The sequence below is a fragment of the Lates calcarifer genome, linkage group LG10 (assembly GCF_001640805.2).
Source record: "Lates calcarifer isolate ASB-BC8 linkage group LG10, TLL_Latcal_v3, whole genome shotgun sequence".
NCBI classification, from domain to species: Eukaryota; Metazoa; Chordata; class Actinopteri; family Centropomidae; genus Lates; species Lates calcarifer.
Genome location: NC_066842.1, coordinates 18,152,152 through 18,172,046, shown reverse-complemented (window position 1 = coordinate 18,172,046; position 19,895 = coordinate 18,152,152). Strand labels below are relative to the sequence as shown.

At 42.1% G+C, this 19,895-nt stretch overlaps 1 long non-coding RNA gene across 4 annotated transcripts in view; it reads right to left on the bottom strand.

Moving 5' to 3' along the window:
* The window catches only part of LOC127142886 (uncharacterized), a 37,227-nt gene extending 19,013 nt beyond the window's left edge, over nt 1-18,214 (bottom strand). The window contains exons 1-2 of one of the 4 annotated variants that reach the window (XR_007813988.1): nt 17,984-18,214; nt 17,146-17,306 (exon numbers count right to left, since the gene is read on the bottom strand). This is a non-coding gene — a long non-coding RNA (uncharacterized LOC127142886). The remainder of the gene's footprint in view (nt 1-17,145; nt 17,307-17,983) is intronic. The other 3 variants (XR_007813989.1, XR_007813990.1, XR_007813991.1) reach the window with 3 other exon arrangements.
* Nucleotides 18,215-19,895: the final 1,681 nt, after the last annotated feature.

Below are 19,895 nucleotides of genomic sequence, written 5' to 3'. Positions count from 1 at the left end.
TAGAAAACATGACAGTTGCAAATTAGTTGCATATAAATGCAGCTTCCAGGAGACAGGGTTGTTCAGGATGCATTAATGTTTATGACAGATTCAAATCTGCAGCATACTGTAGCTAAAGGTCACTTTGATGAGCTTACGAATGAAGCTGTACAGCCTGAAATAACAATGCCAAATTATGGGTTAAGTGCTGTTCTCATGCAATCCCAAATGCTTGTGTCCTGCAAAGGCCGAAGGAAAGAAACTGATGGTTTTATAATAGTGATAATGCAATAGCTCAGTCCACACAAGCATCAGAAGTAGACGTGTCTAAGCATGTGCCATCTGATCCATGTAATGGGATGATGGTGAACTGGAGAGAGCACTCAGATGTTTTTATGGGGCATGCAGCATTAGCATACTAAAGCCCATTTGCAGATGGAACAACTAAATTCAGCTGTGCACAAGTATTTCCTGAATGTCTCTATGAATAAAATTGTCCACCACATTACCATTGCAGTAGACTTGCAAGCAGTGGAATTCTGGCCACATAAAGTTACCATTATAGAGCTGAGGATCTCTCTCATCCTTGTTTGATGGAGAAAATAAACATGAACCGTTGGCCACAATGCCACAGCAGACAGGCTACTGTAGGCTGCGTATGTCAGTCTTCATTTTACAGTAGCATGACTACAGTCCTCTCTATCACTCAGTGTGGCTGTGATCATTAAAGCTGCAGTTCACAGACCGAAAACTACCTACACTGTAAAAAAAAAAAAAAAAAAATATATATATATATATATATATATATATATATATATATATCCCTCAAAGAGTGACTCAAACATTCCTCACAATTTCCTCCTCACTAATAATAGAAAGCTATTAGAAAAGGCAAAATCAGACTTCTTTTTTCAAAAAGCCACACATAGTATGAGCAGTAAAAGTCAAGTGTTGGACGGTGGCAACAAGTGGTGACCTAACATGATGACATCATCTTATTTTGACAGTTGCCCCATTTAATGTGGAAACGATTAAAGAGGAAGACAAAGAGGGATTTCACCCATTACCCATTAAAGTTAACCACCAAATTACATGGGATTTTATAGGCCATAAATAAGAAAATGCTGCTGGATTTTGCCCTCCTCTAGCCACTGTTGAACCTCCCCTGTGAGTGTGTGTGTGTATGCTGCCAAGCTCAGGGGGAGAGACTTCGCCACGGGACTCACCCAACTCGCTGCTGTAGATACCCGGCACACAGAGCACCAGCATACAGTACACACAGTTAGCAGAGACTTGGACAGTAGACATGGGACATAACACACACACACACAAACACACACATACACACATTCACATACTCATGCTCATTCACTTTCAACATACTGAACTAAATTCAAGCCTATCAAATTACAGTCCTTTCTTAGCCAGCCACCCCTGGCAGGGATCATGTTAACAGTGCCGAATGTTGAATGCTGTAATTCCTGGAAAGCGATGGGCAAGCTTTTTACAGTTTATTATCTCACACAGCTCCCTCTCATCCATCCATGCAGCCATCACAGCAAAGGATCTCTCAGCACTTTCACCATTGCGCCACTCATTCTCTGGGCCATTTGGTTGCGATTTACTACCAAAGGAGTTTACAGCAAATTGTTCCTTCCTCTCCTTTTTTCTTCATCTCTTCTTCCCCTGTATTCCCTTCTCATTCTGATCTGTATTATGGCATTTCATTGTGTTTTGTTTGTTTCCCCGTGACTCCTTTCATCTCCCAGTCTGTCTGGCCTCATATCATTTTTAAAGTGGACCCAAATGCTTTCCCTGGCACTTGCCAGCATGCGCTTCCAGTAAGTCTGAGACATAAATCGAATATTTGAAAAAAGACAAATAAATACAAGTGTAAATAGCCTCTTGGAAATGGCCTTAGCAACTTCTGTGTATAATTAGGCTGTCGTCTGTGAGTGTGCGCATATGTGTCCATTTGTGTGTGTGTGTGTGTGTGCGCCTGGAAGCCTGTGAGTGCGTAAGAGAAAGAGGGGTGGGGGTGGGGGTGGTAGGGGGAGAGTAAGATGCAAGATGTTAGCAACTGTGTTTGTGTGTCTCCATTAGTGTGCGAGTGACTAAATGCCCTTTTTAACCAATGTGTGAAATGTTCCTAGCGGGGCTGGAAATGACTTAGAGCCCCCGAGGTGACAGTAAAAAGGGTCTTTTCCGTGCTGGCAGACATCAGAGTGAAGACCACCTCCCATCCAACGCCCCCACTCCTCCAGCAGGAGCAACATTTGACCAACGAAAACACCACCATGGGGTTGGCATTTATCTTATGGTTTAGTGTCTCACTGATTCACTGCTGTCTGGCTGTGATTCCAAATTAGCTTCCAGGAACACAAGAGAAAGAAAAGACAGAGAGAAAGAATGACATAATTGGCATTGTGGAAGATGATTCAGAGAAACCAATACATGTCTGGCATCTGTGAATATCATAATCATGATGAGATGATGGGGCAACCCCTCTGTTTTTCCTTCTGCTGTTTGTTTGTACATACATGTATGTGTGTGTGTGTGTGTGTGTGTGTGATCATACACCAGAGTGTGTTTCATGCCTGTGTCGCCAGTGAGTTGGCATATTTGCCATGTTTATGTGTGGGTATTGTGTCTGGACTGAGTGGTCATTGTATTCCAGACATGTGGTATATTCAGTGCTGAGTGATTCACTCCTACCAGCATCTGTTGTCTACCTCTTCAGTCTCTGAGAGGTCTGATTAACACCACACAACTGACCCACCCGGAACTGACCGGACCTGACCACACCTACAGAAATACACCAGAGACAACAGGATGAAACCAAGACAGAGGAAGCAATCATCCCTGCTACAAATAACACACATCCCAACACAGGCCAAAAAAAGAGAAGGTTTTTGTTTTATGTTTTTTTTACTGGTGTGATTTCTGGAAAGAATCATTCCACTAACCTTACCATAGTGCTGATCTTTTTTGTTTTTAATATAAACATGTATTTATGGCTCATCTCCAGGGTGCCACTGTTATGAACATCAGTTAACTGAAGAGGAGACAAACACAAAGGCAGCACTCAGAGGAAGTTGAGTCATTACACCCATCTCAATCAAAGGACCAAACATTTAGGCACTATGTAACTTAACTTTGTAAGCTACTGTTTATTTGCTGTTCATTTTCAGTAAGAAAAAAAAAAAACATAATTTCCTCAGTAATTTTCTCTTCAGTAATTGGAGATAAATCTAAAATTCCGTATTGTGCAATCCTGAGATTTGATTTTGGTATGGCAGTTGCATTGCCTATTTCAACTTCCCAGAATGCCACTCCCAGCGGGAATGGGAAAACAAGCTTCCCCCTATTACCAAAGTGTAATCGTCATTTTACTGAAACCATTAAATCATTTTCTTTGTCACGTAATAGTTAAGGCCTCAGTGAGCTTTAAAAAAGTGCTTGTCAGCCTGCCTAACAGTGTCTGAAACCCCCTTTTTTTGACAGTGGAATCGTTGGGGGAGTGGGGGCACATCTGACAAATTTTGCAGTTTTATAAACCAGGCAAACAACCATGCCAACTTCACATAGTGACTGGCAAGGTATGCAGAGGCGTGTGAGAGAGGTATAGTTTTAAGATCTCTCTTTGCTTCCACTTCCACTTTGGTTCAACATTGTGAATGGCTTCAAGGACAGAAAAAACAAAAAGACAGAAGTCTGCAAGTCTTATCATTTGTTCAATGTATCGCATGGAGGACATGCTAAACACACAGAGCGATCAGCGAGGCAGTGTGACACAGTCAGGGGGAGGCTATGACTAGAGTGCAGCTTGGGTTGCATATTTCAGTCCGAACCCAAGCCAAGTCCGTGAGAGTAGTAACCAAGTCCGGCCCAAACCCAAGAGGCATTCTGACAGACACCTAATGAAAGTTAAAAGACATAGTTGTTTATGAGCTATGTGTAGATCGGCACACACATTATGCAATGTCATCAGTAGTTCTTCTCACACACACATACAGCCTGTTTGCTGCCTGTTGTTCGGCCAACATGACTGAAACTGACCTGAGCCCAAACAATCATTTCTAAGTTTTTGTCCATACCCCGCAGGTCGGACCGGGATCCACCATCTTGCTATGACCGCAGACTTTTTGCCCTACCTGTGGCCATTCATAACAAGTATAAACTCCTGCTTTTAGACATAATACTATGACACATCTTACGAAATAGTTTGTTTCAAACATACTGCGCCCTCTGCAGTACTGTAAATTATGAAATAGTGCCATAAATAGACCCTTTGGTTGTATCTCAGCTGAAGAGAAAAGCAGAAATTTATTGGATACAGACGTTTTATAATATCTCATGTTCTTGTGTGTTTTATCATATCTTTGCAAGACGCCTCCCTATTTTCTGATTTGTTCCCATTTTCTGTGTTAATTTAATTGTTGCTGTGATTTTGCTGTTAATACAAACTCAACACTTCCCTTCATCTGTTTCATATTAAAACCCTTTCAGCAGTTGAGGACACATAATCCTTTCCCTTCCCTTCCCTGGAGTGCTTTTATTGTGAAATATCTTCAGGAAAGTTTGCGTTAACAGCAGCTTAACACGAGGACAGAATTTTCTGCTGAAATGAGAGACGTAGACGAGATATGTTGTTGCTGGGAAGGAATCAATACTGTGGAAATATAGATTATGCTGAAATGGCCATGCAAGCCACTGCAGTCCATGTATTGTTTCCCCTTGCCTTTTTTGGAGCCAGCCTTTATTTGTTCAAATAAGCCCACTGTTGTCTTGACAACAATCAAGGATCTGAGCAGTTTGTTCACTAGTGTTTATGCCTTTTGCAACTTTTCCTCACATTCATGTAACTGATCAACATTGCTATGTGAGGTTGATTGGGCAACGCATTAAAAAGCGGGATGTGCGTGTCTCATTCCCACAACTGTTTAGGACGAAACAATTGGACCCTACATTTAAAACAATGGTCTTGCTCTCCACTGTGTTTTGCATGTTTAGGAAAATTTCTTTAAATGCCATTAAAATATATCCCAAAAAATAAGATATGGAATTACCTACTTAGAAATTTGCTTTATCATGTCTCACTGGTTTTACTAAAAACATGATCTGCAAAACTATTCATGTCAGCCTTCCTGTGGAAATTACAAGCAGGATATGTGGGAGGTTTTGCGAGAAATGAAAATTTTTTGGTAGTCCTTATCTAAAAGAGACACATTTTTGGAGACAGGACACAGGAGCAGATTATGTTCTTCTGAAATGTTCCAGCTTTTATCTAATAAATCTTAACATAACTGTTCACATTCACACACTGTCACTCTGCTGTTTCCAACCTCTGTGTTCCAAAGCTTTGTGGACACTTACACAATCTCACATTTCACTGTATTTAGTATACAGTGATGGTCCCAGCTCTCACTTTACTATTTTAGGTGACCAGTGCATCACCGTGATCAATCACAGAGATGCTGCCTTCATCTGGCGAAGATCAGTCACAAGCCCACGCAGATGCTAGTCCTTGAGGAGGCTGTGAAAAAAGGCAGCAGTATTTATCCCACTTGTGGCTGTTTTCAGGGCTGGGAACAATGGTGTCTTTATGGTGAGGTTTTATCTCTCTCCGGCCACAGCCAAGAATGGTTGCTGTCTTGTGATGGCCACTGCATAAATCAGTTTTGGTGCTCTCACTTGGCAGTGTAGCCAGGCGAGAGTTAGATAAGAGGAGGACAAGGAGGGAGAGAGGAGAGATGGGCTGGGGGGAGGCCATTAAGACAGACAGAGGAGTTTCATAGAAAAATTGATAGAGGAGAGAGAGAAAGAGAGAGAGGGGGCTACAGGAAAGAGGAGGAGGCTTGGCTATTAAACACCCAGTACAGTGCATGCTTTTAAGAACAACTCATCCCTCCAAACACCTAAGATCCTTTTGAATAACTTACCATAAATAGAGGTTTCTAATCGACTTATTCATCAAAGGGGGGTTTCATTACATGGGCCTGTGAATGAGGCAGAATGAGAAGTTCCTCCAGATTACAACTCCTCAACTTGGTCTTTGAGGATTAGGGGGAGCACAACAGAGTACAATGGAGTCAGCCAGGGTGGGTGCTGCACAGATAAGTACACATAGGAATCAGCGAAGGGGCAGATGAAAACAACATGTTTTCCTGCCCATGTATTTCTAGAGAGCCTCTCCAAACCAAAGCTGGATATTACTGTCTGAAAATGCGAACAGAGATATTTAACTTGGCTAAGAAGATTACTTCTCTAAATGACGTTAAGTGGCTCAGTCAACGTTTAGACTTTTTTTTTCCTTCTCAGACAAACTGTACTGACTCAGATAATAGCCGTTGATTAACATCCAAGAGCTGAACAAAGCGCATTTATCAGATTCATTCACAGAAATGCAGATTGTAACTTGTGCGCATGCTTGCCTTCTAAGTGCGTGCGTGTGTGTACACACGCAAACGCACAACACACAAACTCCTTGATGCCTCAGTAACCCCTCATTAAGGCTAGAAAACTCAGGCAAAGTAAGGAGACAGGCCATGCTTTGTTAAGCTGCCGAGGGAGTTAAGTGATGCTGCCGAGCGTGTGTGCTCAGTGGATTAGTCTTAACTGTCTTTGGCGTTGATGAGCTTTATCATAAAGGCGTAATGTCATAACCATATCATCAACACAATGGCTCCTCAGCCACGATTAAGGGAGATTTGGTGCGCCAAGATCTTTGAAGTCTCAGACGAGGTACACAAACACTGAAACAGTATCCTGACGTGAGTGAGACAGAAATACACAGATTCGCAAGCTATTGAAGAAAACAATAGACAGAAAGGTATGAATGGTGAATGGAGAGGTACATGCTGTGGTGGTGCATTCCCAATCACTCTATTCTGTGTGTGTGTGTGTGTGTGTGTGTGTGTGCATTTACGTGACTGTTTGATGTTATGTTACAAAAATGTGAGCTACACGCAGCTGTATTGGCAGCGGTGTTATCACAACCTGCTACACAGCGCCACAAGGAAACAACAGCTCCTTTGTGAACATGTGTATTTATGCAAGGCAAGAGAGAGACAGGTAAAGAGAGACGGGGAGAGAGCTTTTTGGCATGCCTTACTACCATACAGCCCCTCTCTAATCCTGCCCTTCCTCTCTCCACCTATAATATGGCTGCATATCCGTTAGCCAGGCTACAGTCGGGAGAGGAATCTGCAGCAGAGGAGAGGGCGATCAGAGGGCGCGTAATTGAAAACACACAGAGAGCACTGACTCAGAGAGTCCAGCTACCAAGGGAAGGTGCAGTGTGTGTGTGTGTGTGTGTGTGTGTGTATGCAATGCAGTGAGCGAGAAAGCCCTGATGAACAAAGGTTTGAATTGCACAAGAGACAAACTCACTCTGCGTGACATCTGACTAAATACTTTCATTGTTTCTCCTGCCGAAAACAAGTATCAAATATCGCGGCTTGGAGAGCAAAGAGACACTGTTCTGAGACCTGCCTCGCTGACTTACCCCAACATGCGCTCACTGCAACAACAACAACAACAACAAAAGACAAATATATATACACTGTAATAAGTCAATTCACATGATATTAAGTCTTGACATTTGCCAGTGAACAAACTGCCACTGGGCTGAGACAAATCCAGCTGCTGCAAACCGACTTTTACTAATTTTCTTCATATGAGTGGAATCTCACTTGTGGTTTGCCTTGTTTTGGGAAAGATACTCTGGGAAAATTCCTTAATTTTCTAAAAACATTACTGAAATTGAAGAAAAACTGGAAATAATTATCTAAACTTGCAGAGTAAAATTGTTTAACAAAACTGAGATTCTCAGAATAAGATGAAAAGCTGAGGTGAGAATCTCTTGCAGTATTCTCGCTGTGCGTGCACACGTGCAAAGACATACAAACTGACCCCATGTGTGTGTGTTTCGGTGTCTTTTAACATCAATTCACCAGCGGCGAGAAGAGAAAATAGTGTTTGAAGACTGTTTATTCATCTGAAAGGGTAAAACAATGTAACCTTGTGCACTACTACTTGGAAGCATCCTGAGGCCTCTTGGAAAGATTCAGCACTCAAAAAAATGCGATTGATACCGGGGAGAACTTGAGGTTTCTTTCACTGAGGTCTGAGATATGCTCCCGGCATTCAAGCCATGAGGATGAAAAGCTATCGGACCGGGGAGCTAATTTAAATCTAAAAATCTGTGGCTATATGGTCGAATTCTATACTCCATGTATCACATTTCAAATGACTCCAGCAATTCAGCGTTTGGATTGTTTGATTGTTTGGGGCTGTCTGGGCTCTCAGTCATGTGGCAGTGCTCCTTGGGACACAGGCCAAACTCATAGCATATGTTGGAAGGGTATGACAGGAGTTCAGTGAGTATGTGTTTTTGAAGTGTACACACACAGACACCCACACACTGAGAAATGGCCTTTGTTTGAACGATATGTTTTTGGCAAGCATTCACACACATTCATGAATAATGAATGCGTGTGTGTGTGTTAGTGTCTGCACAATGACACGCACTCACACACACACTTTCACACACTTTCTCCCTTTGTCTGTGCACTTTACACGTACCTAAGAACACACAAAATTCAACAAATAAACACAAACACTGAGGGCAATTTGTCGTGATTTTTAAGCTTGCCTCTGTTATCTTTGAATAGAAAGGTCAAAGATTTCTGATAGGTTGATGAGGACGCCGATATCGTCTGTCTGCATCATTTGCCTGAATGGGGTTTTTGGATGTGTGTGTTTGTCTGTGTCTGCGTGTGGGTTTCCATCCCACATTGTTGCAGACTTCTGCCAAACACACAACCATGTAAGGTAATTCACCCATCCTGGATGTGTGTTTTTGTGAACATTAATATCTCAAACATCTGTGCATGTCTGTGGTTGTGAGTTGGCAACCTCTCCAAAGTTTGCTGTGGACCCAGCGACACGATCAAAAACATATTTGTGCCAACCTTATCTTAAGAGTGGCTTTTATCCGACATGCTGACTGCTGCTCTGGTATTTTTCTGTTTCTCATTCTTTCTTTCTCTCCCTCCTTCCTCCTCTTTTCCCTCCATCACCGGTCTCAAGGATTTCCTCTATTATTCACTTGTTTTTCCCCCGTTTTCCCCTGCTTTCCCTCTCGCTCTCCCTTTCTTCTTCTTGCACCCTGTTTTGATTCAGGATGTGCCAGTTTGGGTGGTGAGGATAGAGCGCCCCAGACCCTGGAGGGGTATTGGAGCCGTAGGAACACTGGTCTCCGCCTCTCCATGCGTCGGCATTGTGAGCGTGGGCTAATCGTTAGAGCGAGGCCTCAAAAAGAGAGGACAAAAGGTCACGGTGGGTCGCTTTGGCGTCCTAACATGAAAGGAGCTCCCAGTTTCAATGAGGATTAAGCAAAAATTCCATTGACTGCAACACTATGGGAGCTGCCAGCATCTTATACATGTGAATTCCCCACCCATATGAAAGTGTTCTCTCTCCTCTCTTCTCTCCTCTCCTCTTCTTTCCTCTTCTCTCCTCTCTCTCCTGGCACACATGCAACCGCAAAAACACACACATACATGCATGCAGACAAACACACAATGTGCACATCATTCAGCGGGGAGTTAAATGAGTTCAGTGTCGGCAGCACTAACGGTCAAACTTTGCCCCTTGACCCCTCGGGTACCTTTCACTGAGTCTCTCTGTGTGTAAATGTGTGTGTGTGTGTGTGTGTGTGCGAGTGTTTGTTTGTGAGCGCGTGTGAGGGAATTAAAGTGTCTGTGTGGCCAAAGGCTGATTAAGGTCCCTGCAGCAGAGCTCATTTAGAGGTTAATGTGTCAGTGAATGAACTGAATGTGCATAGCTCAATAGTGCTATGAGGTGAGATCCCCAGGACACTCTGGCATGCTGTACCTCCGAAACAAGGCTGCTTGTTTGGGACTGAGCGGGGCATTATGCCCTTGTGTGCTCTTGTCGTGGGGGATGATGAACCAGGATCAAAATTCAGGCTTTTGTTTCACACCAGATGATTACACTAAGGATGCAAAATGGAGAGAATGAGATGAGTGGATGAAAGGATGACAGGATGAAAGGGTCACTGAACCATAGCTGTGCCCTATGTGTAAATGTATAGAGCAAAGGGGCCCACGGGCAGTGTCTTTGTGACCTTAAGGCTACGACACACAATGTATACTCAGCTCCAATCATCTGCTCTTCTTTGAAAGGTGCGGAGACCAGCAGCAGGGTTCTGCTTGAGTGGCTTGGCACCCCACTTCATGTCGTGGGCAGCGCTTAATAGCTACATTCCTGCCTGGCAGTAAAGCTTTATGTGCCCATGCACCCAGTGGGTCATTATGACAGAGGCAGGGTCCTTATTATCTTCCACGTCATAATGCCCCAACATGAACTTCAAACACGTTCCTCTGACTCGATGGGTCGATCATGCAGAACCGAGCCCTATTCAGGTCCATTCCTTGAGCTCCATTGTTTATGACATGTTTTTTCATACTTGCTGTAAAAGAATATGCTCTAGCACCCGACAGAGTGCTGACTAATGACAAAATCCAAAATAATCAAAGACAAAAAGGCTGCACAGTCATCTCCTCTTTCACGGTGGCTTGATGTTCACTATCAGGAAAGGTCACATCTGGGTGACAGGTTTTTAGAAATGCAAAATATGAATTCTTGAACCTTTGTAAGGTCCCAGATGTAAAATTATGTGTAATGAGTGTTATTTCAACTTGCAAAATGTTGTTATTCAGAACAATTTTGAGTCATAATGTCTTCTTTATCTGATAATGAGTGATCCATACCTTAATTATATCTTCACATAATTTTTAACATTTGGCTGCATTATGTAAGAGAGAGGAGGAAACCCAAAGGCCCACTCAAGCATTCAGAAGTATTCAAAATGAAAACTACAAAGAGGTCAGGTTTGACTAACACTAATGGATTGTTTTCTTCTGAATTTCCGTGCAAATCAGAATAAAATCTGGAAATTCTTTGCTAAGTCTGTTGATCTAAAGACTCTGGGGAGCCCTGCGCACATGTGTGTCACTGATTAATACTGCAGGCTTTCCCAAAAAATGTGAGGCAGAGGAAAAAAGAAAACACCAACTATCAAAAGGAAAACACAGATTTCCCATCATCATCCTCTCTGTCACAGGCCAATGGTGAAAGTTCTGGGAAGTAAGTCTAGCAGTGAAGGTGGTAGTCATAATTCAGTGGCCAACAGCATGTCGGATACAGAAGCATCAGAGAAGCCGCTGGAGTCATTCGCTATCACACAAGTGGCAATGACGACAATGTGCTTTAACTTTGACGCCAAAAGCTGTTGTTCATTTTAAAAAAAAGCAGAGACAGAGCATGCCAGCGTGCAGTGTCATAGAAACTGAGAGAAATGTGCTCCTTCAGATATAACGACGGGCTGGAGTAATATTCTGCCCCCTTTGTGCACTCCGAGGCTGTGGCGGGAGTAGAGATAGGGAACTGTGAATCCATGGCACAAGGGAAGGCAGGCACAGAGGGTGAAAAGAAGAGGGCGAACCTGAGTGCCAGCATATGTTGCTCATCAACAGAGAGCGCACGGTGAAATCAGGGCTGGGATTTGATTACTGACATTCTTACAGTGTAGTCTGTGAATGATGTATTATTACATACATGCTCTGTGTTATTAGGTGGCCTAGGTGGCCATGGTAACGTTACAGTGCTATTCATGCCTACATATTTTTCCCTAGATCATCAGCCTGAATAAAAGTGACGCCCTTGTGATGCTCTCAGTGCCTCACTCATTCAACTATGCAAGACCCCTGAGATATTTGTTTGTACTTTTCTATTCTCTGTTCTCCATAATAGATTTTGTCTGCAAGATGCAGTCTGCTGCCTTTTATGATCCTCATTGCTGTCTTTGTATTGCTGTGTTTAATATCCTCTCAATCTGTCTACACTGGCCTGCAATCCAATTAACCACAGACTTTCCCTGAAAATAAGAACAGATGAGTGGATGACAGTAACACAGAGGCACAAAAATAGAGTGAATTTCTGACTGAATATTACCAAAGATTGAAAATAACTTCAAAAATGACTTGAATGTTGTTATTTATAACAATACTTTATTTTAATATTTTAACAAAACATCCAATCTTAATTAAATGGTCAAATGGCTGTGACAATAATAAATCCGGACAAGCAGTTTTTGTTTATTTATTTTTCTTTCAGCATTGACCTCAAGTGTTAAAAGTATCAAATCATGAGGGAAGATTTTATTGAGCAAACACACAAATAAAAGAATAAGAGAGTGCATGACAGAAGAACGCAGATTGAAAGAAAGAATGGCAGAGACAGACACGTGCACATACAGTACACGCACGCGCATGCATACACATACACACACCAATCCTCAAAAGGACAAACAGCTTTTGTTTCTGTCATGCGAGGCTCAGAGAGGCAGAGAGAGGCTTTACTGGAAAAAAGGGCTGTGGTGTTTTCCTCTCCAAAATCACTAGGGCTCATTAGAGAAGACATTTCAGAGCTGGAAAGGAGCACATGACACATCACACTTCAGACAGCTGACCTATTTACAGGGTGACTTGTAGCATATCTATAAAACACATTACAGCGCCGTCACCGGGGACCAGTCCATACAATTGGGGGAAAATATGAACTAATCATCTTCTGAGGTTACGTACAGGGAAGGGAGGAGGGGGATGATTTAGCTGTCAAAGAGAGAATAACAGGAGCACTGCTCACACACATCAAACACACTTCAAACACGAGTGACGCACACATTCACACCCACTCGCACAAACACACACTGTTTTGTGCACTGTGAATCTTCCTTGTACAGAAAATTTGGTATATCCATACACTTTATTCGTATGTGCGTATGAGTCTGCGGGCTCCTGCAATAACAGTCTCCACACCACAAGCTTCCAGTCGCTGCTGATTGCTTCCATGTGTTGTACATCCGTGGTGAAATTCACCTTTAAGAAGAGGGGCAACCCAACGCAGTGGCATCCCCCAAAATGTCTCCCTTGGTGAAAAGCCACCATAGAAAAGAAACCATAAACCATTCAGTTAGATGAGGTCATACATTTTTAGCATGGGTTACTCCAGTGGGAAACACGACAACATTATACTATAGAGCTTTACTCAAAGTTTACTCTTGTGTTGTTATATGGATGTGACACTGTCCAGTGGTTACAAAAACACTCTCCCGTTTAAAGGATAAGGTGAAATGTGTTAGTCCGTCTCTCCATCCTCTCCCTCAGTTTCCTACTGAACAAATAATATTAAAAAACAGATCGTGAATATAATGTAAACTTTAATTTATAATAATGGTTAAGTAATTTTCTGAAAAAGCTGGGCAATGTAATTTATAGTATACTGTACTGAAACAGGAGTAAACAATGCATTTTGGGGACTATTTTCAGCTGTGGATTGATACAGTTGTGGTACACTAGTTCCCATGTAACAGTGAACAACAGTGAAGCCATGGTACAGACAAATAAGCTGTATCAGGCTTTGGATATGCAGACCAGAGGGATCAATTCATTGCAGGTTTTGGTCTATATAAGTGAAATATGGAATATCACCAAAATAATGTAACAGTATAAAAGTAAGACAGGGCATTGTCAATACAGGGTATGCATGATCAGCCAATCTTTTGTCAGACAAAGTTTTTCAATGTCATTTTTAACCAGCAAGTGAGAATATGTGTACACTCTACATATGTTCCCACAGCACAGTAGCAAGTACTATATGTTCCTATCTTTCCTTGTATCAGCAGTGAAACACTATCCCTTCCTCCTGTCTCGTTCCCACCTATCCAGTTCAGTTCAGTTGTGTTTTGAAAGGGTGGTTATATTCACTGTTATTGTATGATTTCACAGAACCTCTCCTCCCAGCCTTTGAAGCGGGGAAGAGCTGACCGAAGCTGAGCGTTCCCTGCTGTAAGCCCCAGTCTGGGCAAGACCCCGAGTTGGTCCCACCACCAGAACTCTTCCCTCTCTCTCTCTCTCATACCCCATCCACATTCTTCCTGCTCCTTCATGCAACTGGAACAAATTTATGTCAGCTCAACAGATTTTCAGGGCACTTTTGAGGCGCACACAAGGCCGCTAGCCTGTTGAAGTTGACCTGAGGGTATTTGTCCTGGTTGAGGCCTTTGAAAATAAACAAGAGGACAGAGGAGCTTAGTCTTGTGAAGCGGTGAGATTTCAGGGGCAGAGGAAAACAACAATTACCCAAGGCGTTATGGACATTAAGTGCTGAATGAGAGCAGTCCAGAGGTAGGGCTCTCTAAGTAAATAAGCAAAGTGGGGATACTATCTGCTGTGCCGCGGACACCGATGAAAGGGAGTAATAGAAAAACATAAATAAACTTTATCTGACTCTGCACTGACCTCCTTTGTCAAAGTGCTACCGCTGGGTTGGAGGTGTTGGGTTTCCATCAGCTAGGCTCTCTCTCTCTGCACTCAGTTTTCACACTATAATCAAGGCCTCGAACTCTTGTATAAAGCCTTAATGGTGCGACAAAGGCCTCTCTCCCAGTCAACAATGATCTGAGGTAGCCAAAAACAATAGTGTGTGTGTTTATAAGACAGTGCAGCTGCAAGGGGATGGTGTATCAGTTCAACAATGTGCAACAGGATTGCAAAACGCTGTGTTTACTCTTCATCCGCCCACTCCTCTTGGCTGTTTAATTCCTCTACTCTTTCGAGGATTTGGCAACAGGGCTGATGGGCCTTCCAGTCTAACCTTGAATGCTCCAATGACCTTCGACTGATGAGGTCCCACAGGCTTTAGATCTTCTGCAGCACAGAAACACAAAGTGCTCTTCTACATATTCATCTCCTCGCTTTAACTCCCTTGTCATTGAATTATTTACTTTTTCCCTTTCCCATGTTTATCCAGTATTAGAGCTCACAGAAAAACATCCTCCATCAACATAATACTTCAGACCATACGCACATAAGAGACTCTCTGCGACTGAGTCGTGTTCATATATGAAATGTTGACTTGAAAAAAAAGCTTTTGGTAGGGAATAGGAAACAATTAGTCCATGGCTTTTGTTGGTCCTAATTAACATCACAGTTAAGTTTGCTGTAAAAGACAAAAAAGCTGTTATTCACCCCTAGGTGCCCCTGCGACCTTGTAAACAAACAAGAACTACAAAAGCTGTGGCAACCTTTAATTTCTGCCCTGCCTCTGCAAGATGACTAATGTCAGAGTGATGAAGGCAGTTTACAAAGTCTTGACATTTTTAGCTTGTTTCACGATAACCACTCACTGCATATTTTTCTGTTTTCTGCTAGAAACGCACGCACCAAAGACAAATTATGCCCATCAGTATCCAACTGGCCTTGCTCTGCCTCCTATTAGGTGTTTGAGAGCATGAAAACAATTGTTGTGATTCTAGGAACTGGGGATGACGGCGCAGGCCAATTGGCCCTGCACACACACGCACAGTTATCACAGCAAGGAAGAGCCCTGGCCTTGTTGCTGCTATAATGTCGTGGCTCACTGGGTCACCATGAGTTCCTAATGACCCAAACAAATACATCCTCTATCCCTGTGTGCTTCATCTGCCTGGCTTTGCTGCTACTGATTCTATTCTCCCAGTTCGTGCCATTGCATGTGCCAGTGTTGATAGGGGATGTTTATGAGCAATTACCAACAATTACGATTGTCAAGCTCACTCCATTTGCATGCAAATTTTTTTTTTTTTTTTTTTTTATTGTGTTTGCGCTAGCACCCAGGCATGAGACAGTTTTTGTCACAAGAGGGCTGCCTGTGGCACTCAAACATAGTGACCAGAGGAAAGTTAGATGTGTATGTGACCTTGAGTATCCCAAGGTTGTTGTGTGTCCTACACGTACAAAGACAAAACTAATTTGAAACATATATTTCTATAATTTATTGGAATTGATTTGATTTTACATTTTAATAGTTTTTATAATCAAGTAACACCATTTACTGTCATAGCACACAGCGCCAGTGACACGAGACTGCTGTAGATGTGATATTGCAGTGTGTGTTTTATACATACTGTAATTGATACTGAAAATAACATAAATTAGGTCTGGAATTTACTACGAATACCTCCTCAGACATAGTCTTTATTTTCACTGAAGTATGTTTCTATTACTTAAAAATGACTTGACTCAAACTCTGACCTACATCCTGTTTATATTGATTATGGATGTTTAGTTTAGCTTAATCTATTTAACTTTATAAGGGCAAAGATCACACGCAACTTCAACAATGTCAAACATTACAAAATAAACTTTAAGAGATAGGTCCACTGTGGTCCTTGATGTATAGAAAAGAGTACAGGTGATGAGGCAATATACTACCAACCAAACAAATATAAGTAATATGTGCAGTTTATCATCATTAATAAAATCACAAAAAAACCCATACACATTTCACCTCAAGAGAGTATACACTTCCCATTGTCCATAACTTCCACTCTCTATTACTATAAATTACTTTGATTTTCTCGACAACCACTCATCCAATCTCCAGCAGTAACAAACAAGACTGACTGACCATGCACACACTGCAGCCCAGAAAGGAAGCTGGATTAACGCAGGCCAAGCAATCAGCCCATACCAACAAGCACATTTTGAATGGGCTCTACACTGGTTATCTTAATGTGTTAAAGTAACTGATTCCAATTCCTGACACTTCAGAACCAAAAAGAACCTTGGGAAGCACAATTTGGCAACACTGGCAGTAGTCTGATGGGTATTCTGGTCCCCCAAACTCTACAAAGGTGGTCACACACTGGTCACCAAATGGAAATTTAATGAGCAACTGGAAACATTAGATAGGTCAGGTCAGTACTGTTGGCAACTCTTGAAACCATAATGTCAAAATACTGGAGCTAGCTGGTATGCATTGTGCCCTATCTTCAATAATCTATCTCTCACTTTCCCTGTTTCTTTCCTTCTTTTCTTTTGGAATAAAATTAGGTTTCCTGCTCACTGCTCTGCTCTCTACTCTGCTGCTATTTCAGAGGAGTGAAATCCAAGTGAGGCAACTCACTCTGGGCCATGCTCAATCCCACATGCACATACACACACTCAGACCTGCTCTTAACTAACAGATAACCAGTTAAATGTAGATAGACAGTGACTTGGACACACACACACACACTCACAGGAACCCACTCACCTTAGCTGGCAGGACTGTGAGTTCCCCTCCTGAGCACGCACATTGTTGGCTGGTGGAAGAGCTGAGGAGGAAGGGCAGACGTGCTCTCGCCCCATCTCCAGTCTCCTTCAATATTTCATAAGGAACCTTTCTCCTGTCCCCTGGAGCCCAGCGGCCTTCCCCTGCATGCAGCATCAATTCTTTATTCCTCCACTGCAAACAGCTGTCACTCGTCTCCCGACAGGAAATAAGGGAAGTTCCAAAAACCCTTTTGCATACTTTTACTAAACTATTTGCCCTGATCATTCATTTCCTCTGGGCTTCCCACAGCATTACACTTTCTGCCGCCTTGGGAGGTGGATAAAGTGGTCAGATTTATGTTTGGCCTTCTAGCAAAGAATGTTGTGGGCAGTAAACAGGTACAGTGAGCCTGGAAGCTTCATGGTTTATGGGTAAAATTACTCAAAAAATGGATCTGATGCAACTCTCTTAACTCAGAAACAACACGCAAACCTATCTGGGGAATTAGATTCAGAAACTGTTAGAGAGCAGTTATGTCATTCGATTGCACATAGACTCACCATGTTTAGACAGCAGTGAAAGACTGGATGTGCAATACAATTCAAGTAGTATTTTAGATTTGTCTAAACACAGTCTCTAAACCCATCTCTAAAGAGCTGTACATCTCTAATGTGTAGAAGCTCTGGGAACAACAGCCATAAAAAAAACATATTCTGAGTTCCTCATAGTCACAGGGTAAAAAGAGCTAACATTAGCTAGCTGTCTATGTAACCAGCACTATTCCGGAAAATATGAATAAACATATAAACACACATAAAACACAGATTGAAAAGCCTACCATGAAAAGTCAGGGTCTAGCCAGAATACTCCCACGAAATGTAGTTTCTTTCTTTGTTGTGGTAATTTATGAGTTTTCCTCCCTTTCTGCGATTGTGAGAAATGATGTCAGCCGGCTCCATCTTGAAAAGTAACTGTGTCGAGAGCGGCGCCCTGTCTAAAAGCAGAGCTGATTTTGGCTCAGGAGCAGCTGCCACAGGTGAGTCAAAGTTAATGTGGTTTCCCACAAGACTCATCTCCTAGTTTTGAGAATGACACGGCAAAAAAGCATGCTTGCTGCTTTTTTCACCCAGGCTTTCACACTTTTACCAGTACCAGTATAAAATGTCACTGAAAATCAAAGGAAAAGATCCATGTAGTCTTGTTTCAGAGTCTAGTCAGAGTGTAGTCTTGTTTTATATATATATATATATATATATATATATATGTGTGTGTGTGTGTGTGTGTGTTTACGAAGCAAATACTTTGGAGTGAACACAAAGACACAACCCCAAGCCTCAAGAATATCCTCAAGGTTAAAATTGAAATTACGCTATTGGCTTAAATAGAGCGCAGTGACTCAGCAATTAGCACTGCGTCTTCCCAGCCCAGTGCAGATCAGGTGGACTGGAGAGTGAGAATATAAATTGCCTGTCTTTGATTTAGATCTGCTATGGACTGGCAGTCTGTTTCCCTGCCTTCCATCTAATGTATGTTGATATGGGCTCCAGCCTGGCTGTGATTGAGAATAGTAAAAAAGTTATAGAAAACAGATAGAGGAACTGTTCTACCAAGAAAAGGAAGCCACTTGTCACACATTCTGTGAAATAAAAGTTATTTTATTTACTGACAGAGTGAGAGAGCATTATATTTATGGTGCACTTATGACCAACATCTAATGGTTTGAAATTGCTGTATGGTTTTGGCAGCCGGCAGAAAGCTTTATGACACCCGGCTTGAAGTAAAATGTCAGCAGACATATTTCACTTGATGCAAAAACAACCTCAATTGCCCCCTGTCTAATTATTTAGAAGATTTTTACAAGCCTTCATAAATATGTTTGTGTTTCTGACAGCTCCCTCTGTTTTGTAACTTGGAGTTGACTTTTGGATAATGTTTGTCAGCCTGGGATTTAGGAGCAGAATTTCAGTAATACTTTATAGTTAAAGTTAAATGATGTGATTTTGACCATTAGACAGCAGAGAGACTTTTAAACAAACTCTGAAACAGACCTTCTCAGGTTGTGGCTCTTGACATGTTATGTAACAGCTGCCTGCTTTACAAATCTAGCAGACTGAGAAACATTAGCACCGAGTTGTGTTTCTAGCCACCTAATGAAAGTCCAGTATCTTTAAGCTCTAATGCAGTCTGAACCAACTCCTGAGAAAAATACAGCACCAGGGTCTTAAGCTTGCTAGCTGTTTCGAGTTTCCCCACCAGTTAACTCCTGTTTCTTCCTGTTAGCAGTCAGCATACGCTTCACTTTTCTGAGGCTCTTTGATGGAAATTGGTGTTTGTAGTTTTACATGGCGGGTTGATGAGATCAGTAAGACTCAGACATACAGCTAATGTGTGATACTGATGTTACATTTGCGAACAATCCGATTCTTTTGAACGGCTCCCTGGTGCAAATGAAGGGAACAGAGTCGTAGCCTGCTGGAGCTTTTCATTGTTTTGCCCACATTGCGCTGCTTAATTTGGACACAGGTTGAAAACTACTTTTACAAAACAATACAGGCTTACCACAGCTGTAATAGATAAAACACAGAACAATGTGTTTAAGTCACAGAAGAATATTGCATTTGTGACTAACATTGTATGTATGACCTTTCGTAAGGTACAAATCAGAAATAAGAATGATCACTTCACTCATCATCAGTCTTTGTTGACAAACACTGACACTTTTCAACTTTAGGATGGGATTTAAGATCCGT